Source organism: Sphaerodactylus townsendi, linkage group LG01 (genome assembly GCF_021028975.2).
Source record: "Sphaerodactylus townsendi isolate TG3544 linkage group LG01, MPM_Stown_v2.3, whole genome shotgun sequence".
Classification (NCBI taxonomy): Eukaryota; Metazoa; Chordata; class Lepidosauria; order Squamata; family Sphaerodactylidae; genus Sphaerodactylus; species Sphaerodactylus townsendi.
In genome coordinates this window covers 129,964,006-129,980,756 of record NC_059425.1, presented here as the reverse complement: position 1 = coordinate 129,980,756, position 16,751 = coordinate 129,964,006, and the positions used below count along the sequence as shown (strand labels likewise).

General features: G+C 45.8%; 1 protein-coding gene across 2 annotated transcripts in view; it reads right to left on the bottom strand.

The window, feature by feature from the left end:
- GPR63 (G protein-coupled receptor 63) overlaps window positions 1-1,324 on the bottom strand; it is a 31,396-nt gene extending 30,072 nt beyond the window's left edge. The window contains exon 1 of one of the 2 annotated variants that reach the window (XM_048494132.1): window positions 1,270-1,324. The gene's annotated coding sequence lies outside the window, so the exon portion shown is untranslated. Of the gene's footprint in view, window positions 1-957; window positions 1,241-1,269 lie in introns of those variants that run through there. The other variant, XM_048494127.1, reaches the window with a different exon arrangement.
- Between the last annotated feature and the right edge of the window lie 15,427 nt (window positions 1,325-16,751).

Below are 16,751 nucleotides of genomic sequence, written 5' to 3'. Positions count from 1 at the left end.
CAAAAGTTTGTAAATCCACATACATAATGCCTGCATTTCCATGTGGCCATCCTGTTTCCAGATACAGCGCCCTAATATATACAACACAAACAGGAAGTGCATGCTGAATTAATTGGGAGTGGGGAAACCTTCCTACTACTACAACTGGTCAAATGTCAGCCCGCCACACCACATAAGAAACTACTTGGTAAGTTGACTGTCTATACTGGCCTGCTGTGAAGTGTCAAAAAAAATCTGACTACACTTGGGCACTTGATCAGAGAACCAGGGCAGGACCCAAGGATTGCCACTTGGCAGACAGTACAGACACACAGCTGTCCAAGTGGGTACACATTCTATAATCACATTCCAAAGCAGTAAAAAGAATGTCTTCTATTGTTCATCCAATTGGCATTAAGTCCAAACGGTTGCTAGCATTCATTTGAGGCAGCACTTCATTGGAGGCAGGGTTTACCAACCTGTTGTGAACGGCAGGACTTAAACCTGAGCAACATCAAATGTAACATGTCATGTTCTCACTAGAATGCAGAGAGAAGTATCTCTCAAGCATCTTGGATTAGAGAGATGCAGGCAAGCTTCAGCCCCAACAGTCCTCTGAAAAATGACTAGATACAGATTTTGAGAAGGGCCATTCGTTTGAAGGGGGAAAAATACATGTATTAACTGCAAGAGAACACACTCCTGGATACCAAGATAAATCCAGATTCTGGAAGCAGAATCAGGTTCAGGAGGACGCAGTCCAAGAACCCCCAATCTTATGCTATGAAGCCATGGGTAAACTAGCCCCAAGGACTCAACCCCACTCCAGCTCTCTCCACCATCATCCATGGTTCAAACTGAGGTCCCTGATTGATCTCCCACATCCCTCTACCATAACTTCCACCCCGGTCCAGCTTCCCACAGGCACATCCAACTTCCCCTCTACTTCACGCCGATCACCTGGGCTATTCTCCTCACCTCCGAGCAAACAAAACGCCCGAGCCGATTTCCTCCTGGAACTTTGCTGGCATAGAGGCGGCTGCAACGCTTCGCTGCGACCCAAACTGGAGAAAACAAAAGGCTCGAAGCCGGGAGAAAGAGACAACCCAGGCAGCGAGCGAGGAGCATTGCCTGCAAGCTGCGGGGGATCGTGCTGGCTGTTCACCCTCCAGCGCAGCCTGCCTTTTCCTCCCCCTGCTTTCCGCCTCCCCTCATGAGCGCTCTCCAAGAGGTGCAAGCAGATCGTCTTTCACCTTCCTTCTTCCCCCTGAAGCACGCCGCTCTACCCACCGCGCTCTCCCCAGCCTCCGGGCTTCTGCCGTGGCCAGCTTTCGGGGCGGAGTCCCAGGCCGCGAAGGGTGGAGACGCGGGGGGGGGGTCCCCCGGTGCGCTCACGAGCCAATCAGCTCGCTCTCCCAAGAAGCATCTTTTCCCCAGTGGCACGATGTCCAGGCTGGCCGCTCCAAAGGCCTTTCGGGCGGGTTTTTGTCCCCGGGAGCAGCTTGGTGCTGGAGCAAGGGGGGGGGGGGGGGGTGAGCTGACCAGGCTTGTGCATGCGCAGCAGTGTGAGAAAAGCGCGGGACTAGATTTCCTTGGAGAAAAAGGAATCGTGGTTGAAAAGAAGTCGCTTGGATTTGGACAGGGACGAAGGTATAAATTTTTTAGGGGGGTTGGGGGGGGCACACCCCCACCTGCCCCTATGGCATGGTCACGCCTCCCCAAGTCCCGCCCCCAGCCTAGTACTTATAAAAGCAGCTCTTAAAAGCCGGGATGGCAGACTCCCCTTCCCTACCCCCTACCAGCTGGGCACCCAGCCGACAGCTGGCAGTTCCTTCTGTCCTCCCCTCTGGGTAGAGGCATACAGGGAAAATGGAGCATGGTGCAAAATCTGAGTTTTCCGTCCCGTCCCGTCCCATCCGGTCCCCCCCCCCCCCCGCAGGCCCTGTGATGCTGGAATCCACCCCCAACCAGCATCACTTTCGAGCCCAAATTCTCATTTTAAATCCACCTTAAAGGGAGAATCTGGGGTCCCCAGTTAAACAACATTGAAAGTGATGCTGTTTTGGGGTGGATTATCACCCACCGTGAAACAGCATCACTTTCAATGTGGCGTACTGGTTAAGAGCAGGTGCATTCTAATCTGGAGGAACGGGGTTTGATTCCCTGCTCTGCCGCTTGAGCTGTGGAGGCTTATCTGGGGAATTCAGATTAGCCTGTGCACTCCCACACCTGCCAGCTGGGTGACCTTGAGCTAGTCACAGCTTTTCGGAGCTCTCTCAGCCCCACCCACCTCACAGGGTGTTTGTTGTGAGCAGGGAAGGTCAAGGAGATTGTAAAATCCTTTGAGTCTCCTACAGGAGAGAAAGGGAGGATATAAATCCAAACTCTTCTTCTTCTTCTTCTCAACTGAGGATCTCAGATTCTCCCGTTAAATCCATGCCGAAGGGGGTGGATTTAAAAGGAGAATCTGGGGAAATTTGGGGGGTGCCTGCTGTCAGGGGTGCAGTTGTTAAGTTGGCAGCACCAAACTTTTAGGGTATCTTTAGGAGACTATCCTAATTATACCACCCAGGTTTGGTGAAGTTTGGTTCAGGGGTCCAAAGTTATTACCTCCCATTGGAAACTATGGGGGATAGGGGCACCCCCTTTGGGAGACCATAGCTTTGGACCCCCTGGACCAAACTTCACAAAACCTGCGTGGTATCGTAAGAGACTGTCCTGATGATACCTGCCAGGTTTGATGAAGTTTGGCTCAGGGTGTCCAAAGTTATGGACCTTCAAAGGTGTAGCCCCCATCTTCTATTAGCCCCATCGGAAACAATGGAGGATGGGGGCACCCCCTTTGGGAGTCCATAACTTTGGACCCCCTGATCCAAACCTCACAAAACCTGGGTAGTATCATCAGGAGAGTCCCTCAAACAATCCCTGAAAGTTTGGTGCTGCTAGACTAAACAATGCGCCCCCTGCAGACCAAAAACCGAAAAACACTAAAATGTTTTTTAAACCCACAAAAGTGTGGGCGGAGCTTCGGACATGAATGGCGGGGGTTGAACCCAAGGGAAAAAAACCCCTTACCTACGTCCCTAGATTTGGACATTGCTGGATCTCTTTTTGTTTCTCAGGGAAACAAATCACGAGTTCTGTGCAGAGGCATAGATAGGAAAAATGGAGCCCGGGGCAAAATCTCAGTTTTCCGCCCCCACCCCATGGGCAGCCACCCTCCCTCACCACAACCAAACAATCTACTAGCAGCAAAGCCCATTGCTGGGGAAATGCAACGGGCCGTAGAAAAGGATACAATAGGAAAGATCTCCCCAGCAATGGACTTTGGTGGGGCTGTAGCAGCCCCCATCCACCCTTGCTCAACGTGTGACACTTACCTGGGTGTGCTGTGGCTTGGGAGTGGGACAGGTTGAAGAGTGTGGCTTGAGTTGGAAGGAAGGTGAGGATAGGTGGAAGGTGGAGTGGAATGGGGGAGGGTGGCAAAATGAGGGCTGGAGTGGAGGAGGTTGGAACAGAGTGTCTTGGGGTGGTGGGAGGGTTGAAAGGGCAGGCTTGGGATGGCAGATTGGGAGAGGGTGGAATGGGAGACTTCAGGTGGGGGAGGTAGGAAAGTTGAGGGTTCTGGTGAGGCAGGGTGACAATGTGAGGCATAGGGGAGGGTTGAAAGGTAAGGCTTAGGGTGGTGGGGGTAGAAGGTGTGGTTAGGGGTGGGAGATGGTTGTAAGAGAGCATGAGGGTGGGTAGGGTTAGCAGGTTAGTGTTGGGGTGGGGCACGGTAGCAAGATGAGGGCTGGGGTGGTGTGGAAGGTGTGGGAGGGTTGGAAGGTGTGGCGAGGGGCAGGTTGGTAGGTGAGTATGAAGGTGGGGAGGGTTGGCAAGGTGAGGCTTGGGATGGGTAGGACTGGAAAGTGTGACTACGGGTGGGGGGAGGGCTGAAAGATTAGGATTGGGGTGGGGAAGGGTGGAAAGTGTTTGTGGGGTTGGTAGGTGAATATGAGGGTGGGGAGTTAGTATTGGGGTGGGGAGTGAGGCAAAGTGAGGGTAGGAGTGGGGGAAGGTTAGAAAATGAGGCCTGGGTGGGGGGAGGGTGGGAAGCTGTAGGTTAGGGGGTGTGTGGCAGGGCCTGGGCTTCTTCTTGGTAGTGGGGGGAGGCAGGGAAGGGCCCATGGAGCTGCTCTGTGGGTCTGGGCTTCCTTGCTGGGGCAAAAGGGAGTTGAGCCCGAGAGGGCTTGCTGGGGGTGGGGAGGGGGGCAACAGAGCTTTTAGAGCCCCAGAGCAGGAGGGGCAAGGCATGCTGCCCTGGGGCGGGGTGTGGCTGTGAGGGGGATGGTTTCCGCACACACACACACACTTGACTGAACGGCAGCCGCCCAAGGCATTTGACAGCAGCTGCCCGGGGCCTCTGCTTCAGTGTAAACTGGAATTCTGCAGCTCTGTGTGTGTGTGTGTGTGTGTGTTTAAGACATTAATTGTTGTTTTATCTATTCAGGTTTTGCCCATCCACTCTCCAAGAAGCTCAGGGCAGAATACATGTTATGGACAGTCTTATGAAATAGGTAGTGTGGAAGGAATGATTGTTCCCAGGAATATTTGAGCCTGGAATCCCCCCCCCCCCCCTGTAGTCCAGTTGTCATACTAGCTCTGGTTGCTAGAATTATGTACGCTTGTCATTAAACTCAAAGTCATTCCTCACCTATCCATAATGCCTTTCATTAGTCTTGAGTGGTAGTCCTGTGGTCATTTGGAATGGGAATAAAAGCACAGCCAAGTTCTTTGACCAACAGACTGCCTCTCCCCTTATTGCCCTTAAAGACCACTCTAATCTGCGGAGGGGAATTTGCTACTGGTAACGGGCCCCAGGGATGTTCGGATGGCATTGACATGGGCCAGGGCTTTTATGGCTTTGGCCCGAACCTGGTGGAACACACTCCCCAGTGACATGTGGGCCCTGCAGAGTCTATCTCAGTTCCGCAAGGCCTGTAAGATGCAGTTTTTCCACTGGGCCTTTTCTGTTGGGCTAGCCAAGCATCCCTCTTTTTAAAATCATCCTCTGGCCTCCAGCTGGGTGCAACACACGTGCTTTTTTATGCCTTTGAATTTTTTTGCCATCTTGTTAAAACTGGTTTTTTTATTTCTATATTTTTGTATTGATTTTTAAACTATTGTATTATGTTTTAATTATTTTATAAGCCGCCTCAAACTCTATGGGGGATTGGCAGATGAATGAATGAATGAATGAATGAATGAATGAATGAATGAATGAATGAATGAATGAATGAATGAATGAATGAATGAATGAATGAATGAATGAATGAATGAATGAGCTGGCACAATCTATCTGAGCACTAAGAACTTGAAATTACCCTTAAGTTTCAGAACCATGCTCAACTCCTCACCAACTGCAGCTTTAAGAGCCATACTTTGCAATCTTAAGAACACTTTTCTGGTTGTTATGAATCTTACTTCCAACTGACCTGCGTAGGATAGCTCCCTTATTTTTTAGTAGCTGGATACATTGAAGATACCAAAAAATCTCATGTGCTAGTCTTAAGGTGAAATAAGATTCTTGGTTATTTTGGCTTTTCTTCTCTGTCATGTCACTGCCAGCATGGTGACCCAGTAGGGTTTTTGAGGCAAGAGACATTCAGAGGTGATTTGCCATTACCTGCATAGCACTCTGGTATTCCTTGGTAGTCTCCCATCTAAATAGTGACCAGGCCAACCCTGCTTAGCTTCCAAGATTTGACAAAATCAGGCTATCCAGGTCTGGGCTATTTTGGCTCCATCCATGAAATTTTCACATTTGTTTGGAGTGCCCCAAAATAATTACTAATGTACTGCTTCATATTAATGCAACAAAGTAGTGAGACCATGGATGGTTCAGTGTTTAGTTTCAGTTATCTGCATCCTCAGTTTCTGTAAAAAATAGAATTTGTCCCCTACCCTCCAATGAATGGCCGAACATAAAAGATTCTAATGTAGATCCCCCATGTAGTGAGACCTTATTAATGAAAACCTGACAGTGATCTGTTTTGCCCTTCTTTTGAAAAGCACGTAGTGTTTAGCTCTCAGAAATTCTTCCTGAGTACCTACAAGCTAGAAAGAAGTTTAGTGAAACTCTGATAAATGGCACTTTGCAGCCTCTGATTGCCTTGGGCAATCTCATTAAACTCCATCTTCTCAAGAGGCAATCAACAAAGGAGTACTAAATGATTCTGTGGACTCGTTTCCAGTTTTAAGATGATCTTAACAATGGCTGCCAGTTTAGTGCTCATGACCTAAGCCAAACAGACAGAGAATATGTGAAGAAATTATCTATCCTGATAATGTACCGTTTTGCGTCTTTTCACAGCTTTTGTGATCCACCATCAGCATTATGTTTAGGGCCTGGTTCAGCCAAAATTAATCCTTTCCCCCAGTGATTTCAATGGATGATATTCAAAGTCAGCTCTACCACTGGAAGTATTTAACTTGGTCATGTTTGTCCCTGTGTTGCACAGGATGGCACTATTATCAGTAGTTACTGTAAATGTGACTGATTGCTCATCCAAACCTGGGAAACAACCGCTGCTCTTTCTACTGATGATTCTATCTGATTGAACCATAAGCCTTGAGTTTCTATGTGAAATGGAACCTCAAAATCCTGCATGAAATTCAGATGCTGCAGAATCTGGCAACATCGATATTGTAGATTTGTGTAGTGTAGTATTATAATGGTATTAAGTGTTGTCAGCCTACAATGCAACCCTTAAGCAGAGTTGCAGTCTTCGAAATCCAATGAACTAAATGGCCATAAAAGGATGTAACTCTGTTAAGGAGTGCACTGTCAGTCTCAGAAATGTAATATATGTACTTAATATTTTTTTTGCTAGAATAATTTCAAAAATTGAGCCTTCAACTAATAAATTATGAAGTACATTGTATACTGAAGCATACACCATAAATACCAAAAATAATAATACTAAAGGGTTTTGTAGTTTGTTGTCACATTTTGCTTTATAAGGATGAGAAAGATGGAATCTTAATTGCTTCAAATTATTATCTATAATATCAGATTCCTTATTAATGAAGGAAAAGCAATCTGGCTCAGAAACTCCTCTTCAGGCTTTATGTACAGTGTTTACCACAGAAATACACACTGGACAGAGCCTATAATATGTGAAGTGTCCTTTTGGCAGTATTTGTTTACCTCATCTCTCCTGTCTGCAACACAAGATAACAGTAAGTGCTTACATTAGGGTTGTGGTATTGATTCCTGAGTTGATGTATGTGAAATACCTGACCATGCTGCTGTGCTAGAAACTGATGATCTGTTTTTCAGAACAGAAAATGGTTTGAAAGGGCTATTTTTGCCTAAACCGCATTAGTGAAACAGTTTTTAACGTTTTTGCTATGCTACAGAAATGGGGGGGGGGGTTACTGCTTACCCAGTGACAAGACACCAATGCAGTCACCAGTTAGCCAACAAAACACAGAAAACCTGGAGACTTTGTGACCCTGGTTGTCCATGACAGATCATTCCTGTGTTGCAAAGGATTCAAACTAGGGGGTGGTCTCTTTTGTACTGCCTGGGACAATCCAGTTTTACTTTTTCCTCAACAGTTCTGTCATGGGCAAGGACGTAGGTAGGGGGGGGTTTCTCAGGTTCAGACCCCCCCACTGCATGTCCGAAGCTCCACCACCACCACCACCACCACCACATTTGTGGGTTTTTGTATGTTTAAATTGTTTTTTTGGTTTTTGGCCTGCAGGGGGTGCAGTTTTTAGGCTAGCAGCACCAAATTTTCAGGCTATTGTCAGGTGACACTCCTGATGATATCACCCCAGTTTGGTGAAGGTTAGTCCAGGGGGTACAAAGTTATGGACTCCCAAAGCAGGTACCTCAGTCCCCCATTGTTTCCAATGGAAGCTAATAGTAGATGGGTCTTCCCATTTGAGGGTCCATATCTTTGGACCCCCTGAATCAAACTTCACTAAACCTAGGTGGTATCATCAAGATAGTCTGCTGCTGATACCACCCTGGTTTGGTGAAGGTTGGTCCAGGGGGTACAAAGTTATGGACTCCCAAAGCTGGTGCCTCCATCCCCCATTGTTTCCAATGGAAGATAATAAGAGATGGGGGCTACACCTTTGAGAGTTCATAATTTTGGACCCCCTGAACCAAACTTTACTAAACCTGGGTGGTATCATCAGGAGAGTCTCCCAAAGATACCCTGAAAGTTGGGTGCTGCTAGCTTAACAATTGTACCCCTGACAGCAGGCATTCCCCAAATTTCCCCAGATTCTCTTTTTAAATCCACCCCCTTCAGCATGGATTTAAAGGGAGAATCTGAGGTCCCCAGTTTAAACTTTGAAAGTGATGTTGTTTCGGGGTGGGGCACAATCCACCCACAACCAGCATCACTTTCAATATTGTTTTATCTGGGGACCTCAGATTCTCCCTTTAAGGTGGATTTAAAAGGAGAATCTGGGCTCCCTAATTTAAACACCATTGAAAGTGATGCTGTTTGGGGGTGGATTCCAGCATCACAGCAGTGGCCCATGGGAGCGGAGGGGGGGGTGCGCAAACCTCACATTTTGCACTGAACTCCATTTTCCCTAGCTACCCCTCTGCCTGGAGGGGAGAGAGAAGGGACTGCCGGCTGCCAGCTGGGAGCCCAGCTGGTGGGGGAGGCAGGGTGGGCTGGTCACGGGAGTCTGCCATCCCTTGCCTCGGACAGCTGCTTTTATAAGCACTTAGATGGGGGTGGGGCTTGGGGAGGCGTGGCCATGCCCCCAGAGGCAGGTGGGGGCGTGGCCTCACCCCCGAACCCCCCCCCCCATAAAAAATCTATACCTACGTCACTGCTCAAAGCCCAAGAGCCGCGAAGGCCGGGAGGGTCCAGCCGGCAGCTCCTACAGCCTTGGCCAGTCTCCCTACTGAACAGAAACACAGGAAGAACCTGGAGGGGCATGCCCTCCAAGTGGTCAGGTAGGAGTGCCCCCCCCCCGTTGAGGCATACAGCAGCTCCATAAGGGCGTAGCTACAGAAAATAGCACCCAGGGGGTACAATTTCAGTGCTTGCCCCAAGCACCATTTTCTCTACGTACGCCCTTGATGGCAACCGTATTGGACTGTAACAGGAAGGGCAGGGCAGAAAAACTCAATTGTGCCAATGGAAATGTCTTCCACTCACATAAAGGTACTGCTGGATCCAACTCAGCATGAAACCTAGTATAAAATAAATGTGATAAACATTTTCATACACCACTAGGAGCCGTATTAGATACTATCCGTGATTATGTGCATGAAAACTCTAAACCTTTTACGTGCTAAACACAAAATGCAGCAGAGCTGTTAAAGCCAGATCATTGCCTCCACCTTCAATCTACATACGCAGCAATTACCACAAGCAGGTGGTGCACAGAAATGTTAAAAGAAGCTATCTAGTGTGTGGGCCTTGAAATTTCAGCCTAGTACTGTGATAATGACCTCTTCCCAAATGTCTCCAGGCCAAAGTCTGAGGCGTGGCAACCCTGTGTAAATACTAATGCTCAAGCATTTAATCATACTGATTGCTTATTGACATTATTGAGTAAAAGTACAATTAACTTTTTTTGGGGGGAGGGCTTGTGGTTCTAAGTTTAGGAAGCATTATAATGACTATGGAGTTTCAGGCCATTGCCATGGGAGATGTGGAAATACCTCTTGGCATCTTTACACTCAAGGAAAAATGCTCCTCTTGTACAGCTTCTTCATACTGTAGTGGTCTGAACTACAAATGGCAGGTACATTTTGTGAATGCTCCCCTTGTAAAAAGCTTGAGAATCAGATGAAAGAGTATATTATGGCTTCCTGCTGCATTAGCTTTACTGTACAAAAAGAATACCTGCAGTGACGGAGTCCAGAATTCTACCATTTCAGCTTAACTAACTTATTTTTTCTCTGTAATATAGGGCTGTCAAGCAAGAGAACTTTCTTTACCTGGGATGTGAAAATGTAAAACCCGTGATAATAGTTTGTACCTGACTAAAGAAGAAAGCAATCCTAGCTTAAAACAAAAAAGCCAAATAGTCATTCATCATGGCAAAAAACGATGGCTTGAATTTCTGAGGGCAGAACAGAATTTCTGGGGGCAGAAAGTTTTCTACCAATGGATTATTACTTCCTTGCCTCCTTCTGCAGCCCAAAATGTGCCCTTCCTCTGAAATGCTGTTGCTGGGCCTTCTGTTTTTCAAGAACAGCATTCAGGAGGGTATTTTGATCCTGTGGCAGGATCAGTTAGAACTCCACAGGCAGGAATGCTGCACTGAATTCAAGCCATTAGCATTAATACTCAGACTGCCTCTGGATATGATCTTTGCATTACTAAGGTTGTAGGAAAGGGAAGAGTTTGCCAATGGATCATGCTGATTCCTTGTTGTTTTTACTACTGTGCTGAAACAGACTGCCTATAATAGTGAGACCATGTTAGTCCACAGCAGAAGCAAAAAAATCTGTTGATGGTAATTTTCTCCAAACAGGTCCCAAAATGAAAGTGACAGAACACGCTACCTCTTGTCACCTACAGCTCCCATCTATAATCAGCCCAACACTTCATCAGTGATCTACAGCCCATCTGGGAAGGCTTATTGTTACCAAGAAAGAAGGAAAGGGAGAGAGTGAGATCCCTTCCGCACAGGCCAATAAACATTGGTTAAGGACGGTAAAAAACTCGTTTCAGGAGGAACTTCACAATGATCCCACCCCTAAAGCAAGTCTGCCCCGTGTTATTTTCCCCAAACTAGGATTTTGAGAATTGCACTATCCGAGAGTCTTTAAAAATCCCAGGTTGCAGCTGCTTGCGACCAAATGGCCAAGCAGGAGGCACTTTATTTGCCTCTGTTTTCCTTTTTTAAAATTTTGCGGCTTATATCTGCGTAGCCACGCAGGTGCAAATGGTTGTATCATTGTATTGTGAAATGTTGCAGGGCTGTAGGGGTTCATTTGTGCATGCCTGCATAGCTACGCATCAGTGGAAGGTAATTTTTTTAAAAATAGACCTAGCTCTGTGTGAAGGCGCAACAGCAACCCACATTGTTTCCATGGACTCCAATTGCTGCCTGCATGGATGCCTGCAAACACGAAAACAGGAAAGCAGGTTACTTTATACCGACTGCCACCCACTGCACGTTTGCTGTGCAGAACGGACCTGAGAGAGGAAACAAGGTAACAAGCTTAACAGTATTGCCCTGTATGAAATAGTGACTGGCCTGTGTAGGTCTGCATTCTCTGTGTATCCCACCATTCCTTCAGCTAACTCTGGCCAGAATGGGAATGAGATGGTCAGGTTTTTGCTCTTTGATTCACATAGCAGAGATGGGATCTGTTTGTTAAAACTACTGGGCATGAACTCCCTTGTCCTCAAACCAGTTAGTCCATCCCTGTAACTCCTTGCTAACAAATGAACAACATCGGTCTATTAGCAAGGAAAATCAGGGGTGGAGTAACTGGTTTCAGTACAGTTCTAACAAACAGTACGGGCCAGCAGGGACTCTACTCCATGAGACAAAACCAATACACACACGAATATCAGAGGGAAACAGACTTTCATATTAATGTCAACAATAAATATACCACTGAAGGCATACATGTGTTGTGGAACTGAAGATAAGTTACCCATGGTGTGTAGAATATATAGGTGTGAATAGGTCTTGCTTCTGGAGTTAACGATATGAACTAGTAATGGCTCAAAGCGTACATTTTTTTCATACCCATTGAAAATATTTTTCATCAGCTCTGATGGCTTGTCATGCCATTATAATTCCCAGGAAACTGACTGCTGAAACTGCAAGGAGCAACCAGTATTTTGCCTTCAAAGTTTCATTTCGAAGTGAATGCTCAGAGGAACTTTGTGAAGTAGACAATTGTACTGGAAACATATTTCCATGCACATACTATATCAAAGCTGTCAGCACCTTGTGACATATGCATTGCTCAGATTCCCTCCATATGCTTTTGATAAGAGACTTAGAATTTGAATAAATTAGATTCAATTTAGATAAAATAGAACTACCATGCATTCCCATATATTCATAACAGCTTCAACATATGTTGCTATGCTTTATATATCTTTGATTCTAGGTTACATTATTTTACCATGTTTAGCTAGGTTACTTCTGAAGAAAGTTTTTAACTAGAACGCCAAGTGATTACTGGCCAGGAAAGCAAAGTGTTCATATAGGACAGAAAATAAACTCCTGGTTTTCCCTTTAAGTTCTGTAAATGGTGAATGTAAGAAGGAGCATTTACTCATCATGCAGTACTGCACAGTTTGAATATTTTTAAAATTCAGCTGATGGCCCCTTAAGTTTCCATATAGTTATTGTGATAATACCCTCAGCCAAGTGAGTCTCATAAACTGGCACACATTGATCTGCCCTTCTTCACAGATTATGGCTGATTACCCAGTGGTGGGATTCAGCCAGTTCGCATCAGTTCAGTAGAATTGGTAACTAATTTTTTGTTGAGTTCAGTGAGCCAGTTGTTAAAAGATGCTTTCAGAGCCCCTGAGCAGCCGGGTGCCTTGCCACCCAGCTGCTCCAAGGTGCTAAAAGCCCCATTACTCCTTCTCCCAGGGGAGGGGGAGCGAAGGGGCTTTCAAGCCCTGGGGGAGCTTTCAGAGCCCTGGAGCAGCCAGGTGACTTGCCACACAACTGCTCCGAGGCGCCAAAAGCCCCATCGCACCCTCTCCCAGGGGAGTAAGTGGGCTTTCAGAGCAGCAGTGGCAAGGCCCCATTGCCCCCCTGTACCTCCACAAGAAGTTTCTCCACAGAAGGTAAGTAAGTGGTGGGGAGGTACACGGCAGGGGGGGTGGGGGGCAAACTGGTTGTTAAATTATTAGAATCCCACCACTGTGATTACCCAACGCTGGCTGTTCCACACTAGAAGTGCTCTCACTTTCCCCCTGCAGAAATCAAGAAGTACCCACAAGGCAAGAAGTGTGTTGGGGCAAGAAATGTTGCCTTTTGCGTATTTCTTGATTTCTGGCAAAATCTTGCCCTGACATCCTTTTCTCTTGGCGCGCTGCAGAGAGGAAGTGTGTTGGGATAAGATTTCTTGCCCAAAGTGCTTTCGGTCCCACTGTGTGCCAGAGCGCCAGTGGGTAATCAACCTATCAGTCTAAGGACAGACAAAAGGTGACACAAAATGATGGAAGGGTCTCTAACCTTGCAGTCCCATCTAGCTGACCACTTGCCCAGTTCCTGCTAGGTCCTCTGTTCCTTTGCATACTAGACATTGTTACTTCCAACAGTTATTCACAAGTAAATAATGTGCAAAAGTATTAAAAGAGGTCAACGAGTACATGGGTCTTGAAATTTCAACCTGTGCTCTGACAATGATCCCTCCCAACTGTCCCCAGGACAAAGCCTGAGACCTGACAGTTCTTTGTAAATACTAATGCTACAGCATTTCATCATATTGATTGCTCATTGATGTTAATGAGTAAAAGGTACAATTAACTTTTCCCAATGGCCTGTGGTAATTAATTAAAGAACCATTAAGCTGACTAGGAAGTTTCAAGTCATTGCTATGGGTGATGTGGAAGCCCCTGTCTAATTCTTCACAGTAAATGTTGGGAATTTTGAATTCTGATCATAATTGTATTTCTTTTATTGTGTATTTCCTTGGATCTTGACATCTGACTTGAATTCAGAGTGAGACTCTAACCAAAGATTCTTATGCCTCCATTTAGGGATCATTTAAAGGAATGCAACGGTTCCTTGATTGCTTCCCCTCCCCCCAAATTGAGATAATTGCTTTTTGCCAATATAGATATGGGTGTGGTCTTTCATGGTTCCGCTGTGTGTTCCTTCATCATAGTCTGCTAAGTAGTACATGAGGTCCTCTCTCCCTTGAGCAAAAACACTCCCCTCCCAGAGGGATTAAGGTACTGTTTGTTTCACTGGCAGAATTCTTAAACCATCATTCCCACTGATCTACCAGATGCCAGGAAAGCAGTGTGGAGGGTGGGAAGAGTAATGAGCTATTTACAACACTGGGCTTGTATGTGTGAGAGAGAGAGCCATTTAGTTACAGCTGACTTGGCATCCCCATAGAGTTTTCAAGTCAAGAGACATTTGGGGATGGTTTGCCATTGCCTGCCTCTGTGTGGGCTGAGAGAGTTTGGAGATAACTGTGAATGGCCCAAGGTTACCCAGAAGGTTTTAGTGGAGGAATGGGGGAATCAAACCTTGCCCTCCAGTTTAGAGTCCACTGCCCTTAACCACTATACCTTGCTGGCTGGTGAAAGTTAAAATGTACAGCAGCAGTGGTGTAGGAGGTTAAAAGTTCGTGTATCTAATCTGGAGGAACCTGGTTTGATTCCCAGCTCTGCCGCCTGAGCTGTGGAGGCTTTTCTGGGGAATTCAGATTAGCCTGTACACTCCCACACACGCCAGCTGGGTGACCTTGGGCTAGTCACAGCTTCTCGGAGCTCTCTCAGCCCCACCTACCTCACAGGGTGTTTGTTGTGAGGGGGGAAGGGCAAGGAGATTGTAAACCCCGTTGAGTCTCCTGCAGGAGAGAAGGGGATATAAATCCAAACTCTTCTTCTTCTCTTCTACAGGCCCAGAACAGATACGTGATGCTTTGGAATGCCAGCTCTGTGTATGCATGTTGTAAAAGGCTACAATAAGCATCAAGGGAATACAGAGGTGTGAGCTGTTATTAGTGTTATAGCAATAATGGCTATGTGTCCATGACCTGGATAGCCCCAGGCTAGTCAGGTTTGTCAGATCTCAGAAGCTAAGCAAGGTCAGCCTTAGCTAATATTTGGTGGGAGATCTCCAAGAAATACCAGAGTTGTGGCACACAAGCAGGCAATGGCAAACCAATTGTGAAAGCCTCTTGCCTTAAAAATCCTACGGGGTCACCATAAATTAACTGTAACGTGATGGGGAAAAGAGAGAGAGTGTGTGTGTGTGAATTCTGCTAAGTGGTATGAATACACTCAAAAGTTTTGTCATTAATGCAAATGGATCTAGGGCTTCTGAGTTTAAATTCCCTGAAATCAAGACTCTGAGTCAGTAGAGGTTCCATCCAATTTTGTCTAGCCCATGAGCAACCCGCAGCCTACTGCTGATTAGGAGATATCATTGAGCTCTTATTCTAAAATATGCATGCTGTCAGTTGTTGCACAAGTCAAAAACCTGTAATTTACAAAAGCTTCATCCTGTAAGCACACAGCCCTTCTTAATAGAGGAATCTTTGTGGAAGAATTTATTTTAAAATTCATGCAGAGTAACTAGAGAGAGGAAAAAAGCATAATAATGCAGAAGATTCTCAAAGAACAGACAACTCAATGAAGACATGGAAATGTTTCTATATGTGTTGAATTGCAGTTCTGTGCAAGGGCCAGGCTGGTGTGTGTGTGTGTAGTCTGAAGTCTTTTAAGTAGTGAATATAAAATTAAGCTTAATTGTTTCCTTTCTGAGAAGGCACTGTGTGTCTGCATTGAAACCATGGTAACTGGTATGGCATATGCTGGTACCTATTTCCTGAGTGATAACGGGTATATGGAGTAGACATTGCTCTTAACAACAAAGACATGCCAAGAAGAGTTCAAAAGAAACCATTCCACACTGCCCCTCCAAGGCAGTTTCCTTTCTTGTCAGCTGCAGAAATTATACAGTTTTAAAAAAAGAAAGCCTGCATGTAAAATTATGATCCCCCCCCCCCTTGCTACCACCCAAAGATATAAAACCTGGCTTCTCAGTAACCAGTACCTTGGGGTATGCTGGTAAGGCTGCCTCTGAGCAAGTACAAAGGGTAGAACTTCCAATTACTTTAGCTTCCTCCATGGGTGCATAACAACTTCCCCAGGATGCATTTAACATGTATTCATCAAAGATCCAGACACACTTAAGCACTTAAAAGTTTATTTGTTCCCATGGGAGAGATTAACTATGTGCTTTTCTATTGAAATTAGGGCTGCGGGGAGTGGGGGGATAGGACTGCCAGCTCTAGGTTGGGAAACTCTGGGAAATTTGGGGTGAAGCCTAGGAAGTCAGGGGCCTCAGTAGGGTACAATGCTATAGAGTCTACCCTCCAAAACATCAATTTTCTCCAGAGGAACTCATCTCTGCAGTCTAGAGATGACCTATAATTCTGCAGAATCCCTAGGAACCACCTGCAGATTGGCATCTCTAATTGAAATCAGTAGGACTTAACAGTGCATGGGCAGCTCATTTCTAAATTCTGTGCATTAGAAACCAAATGTGCCTCTATCTTTATGCATTTATTATGTTAACCTGCAAGAAATAAGGTTTAACTAAATATCCTCCTACTCCATTTCTTCTTGATCTTGTCAGAGGATGACTAACAGCGAGACTGAATCATTTATACACTTTTGATTACATTACACCCTACAAAAGGATACTAGCTTTATTTTTCTATAATTAGGAACAACAGTTACATTCCCACAATATTCATATGGTTTCCATCCCACTGTAAAGGCACAGGACAAATACCACAAATATAGACAGAAAGACTGGACTGTGGTAATCAGGACAGCTTGGCTTGATTCAGCTGTACCTATTAGACGTATATATTTTCACCCAGAACTGTTTGGCATCCTTTTGTAGCATCGTGTATTAACCATCTCAGTTGCGCCCCAAAGGCAGACTTTTCTGTTTCATCTACTAAAGATGGAAATTTATGCAAGCTTGTGATAGTTTTTAAAAAAGAATGCTCATGAACATTTGTCAAAGCAAGAACTCCATGTACAACTATCAACAGTATTTTGATG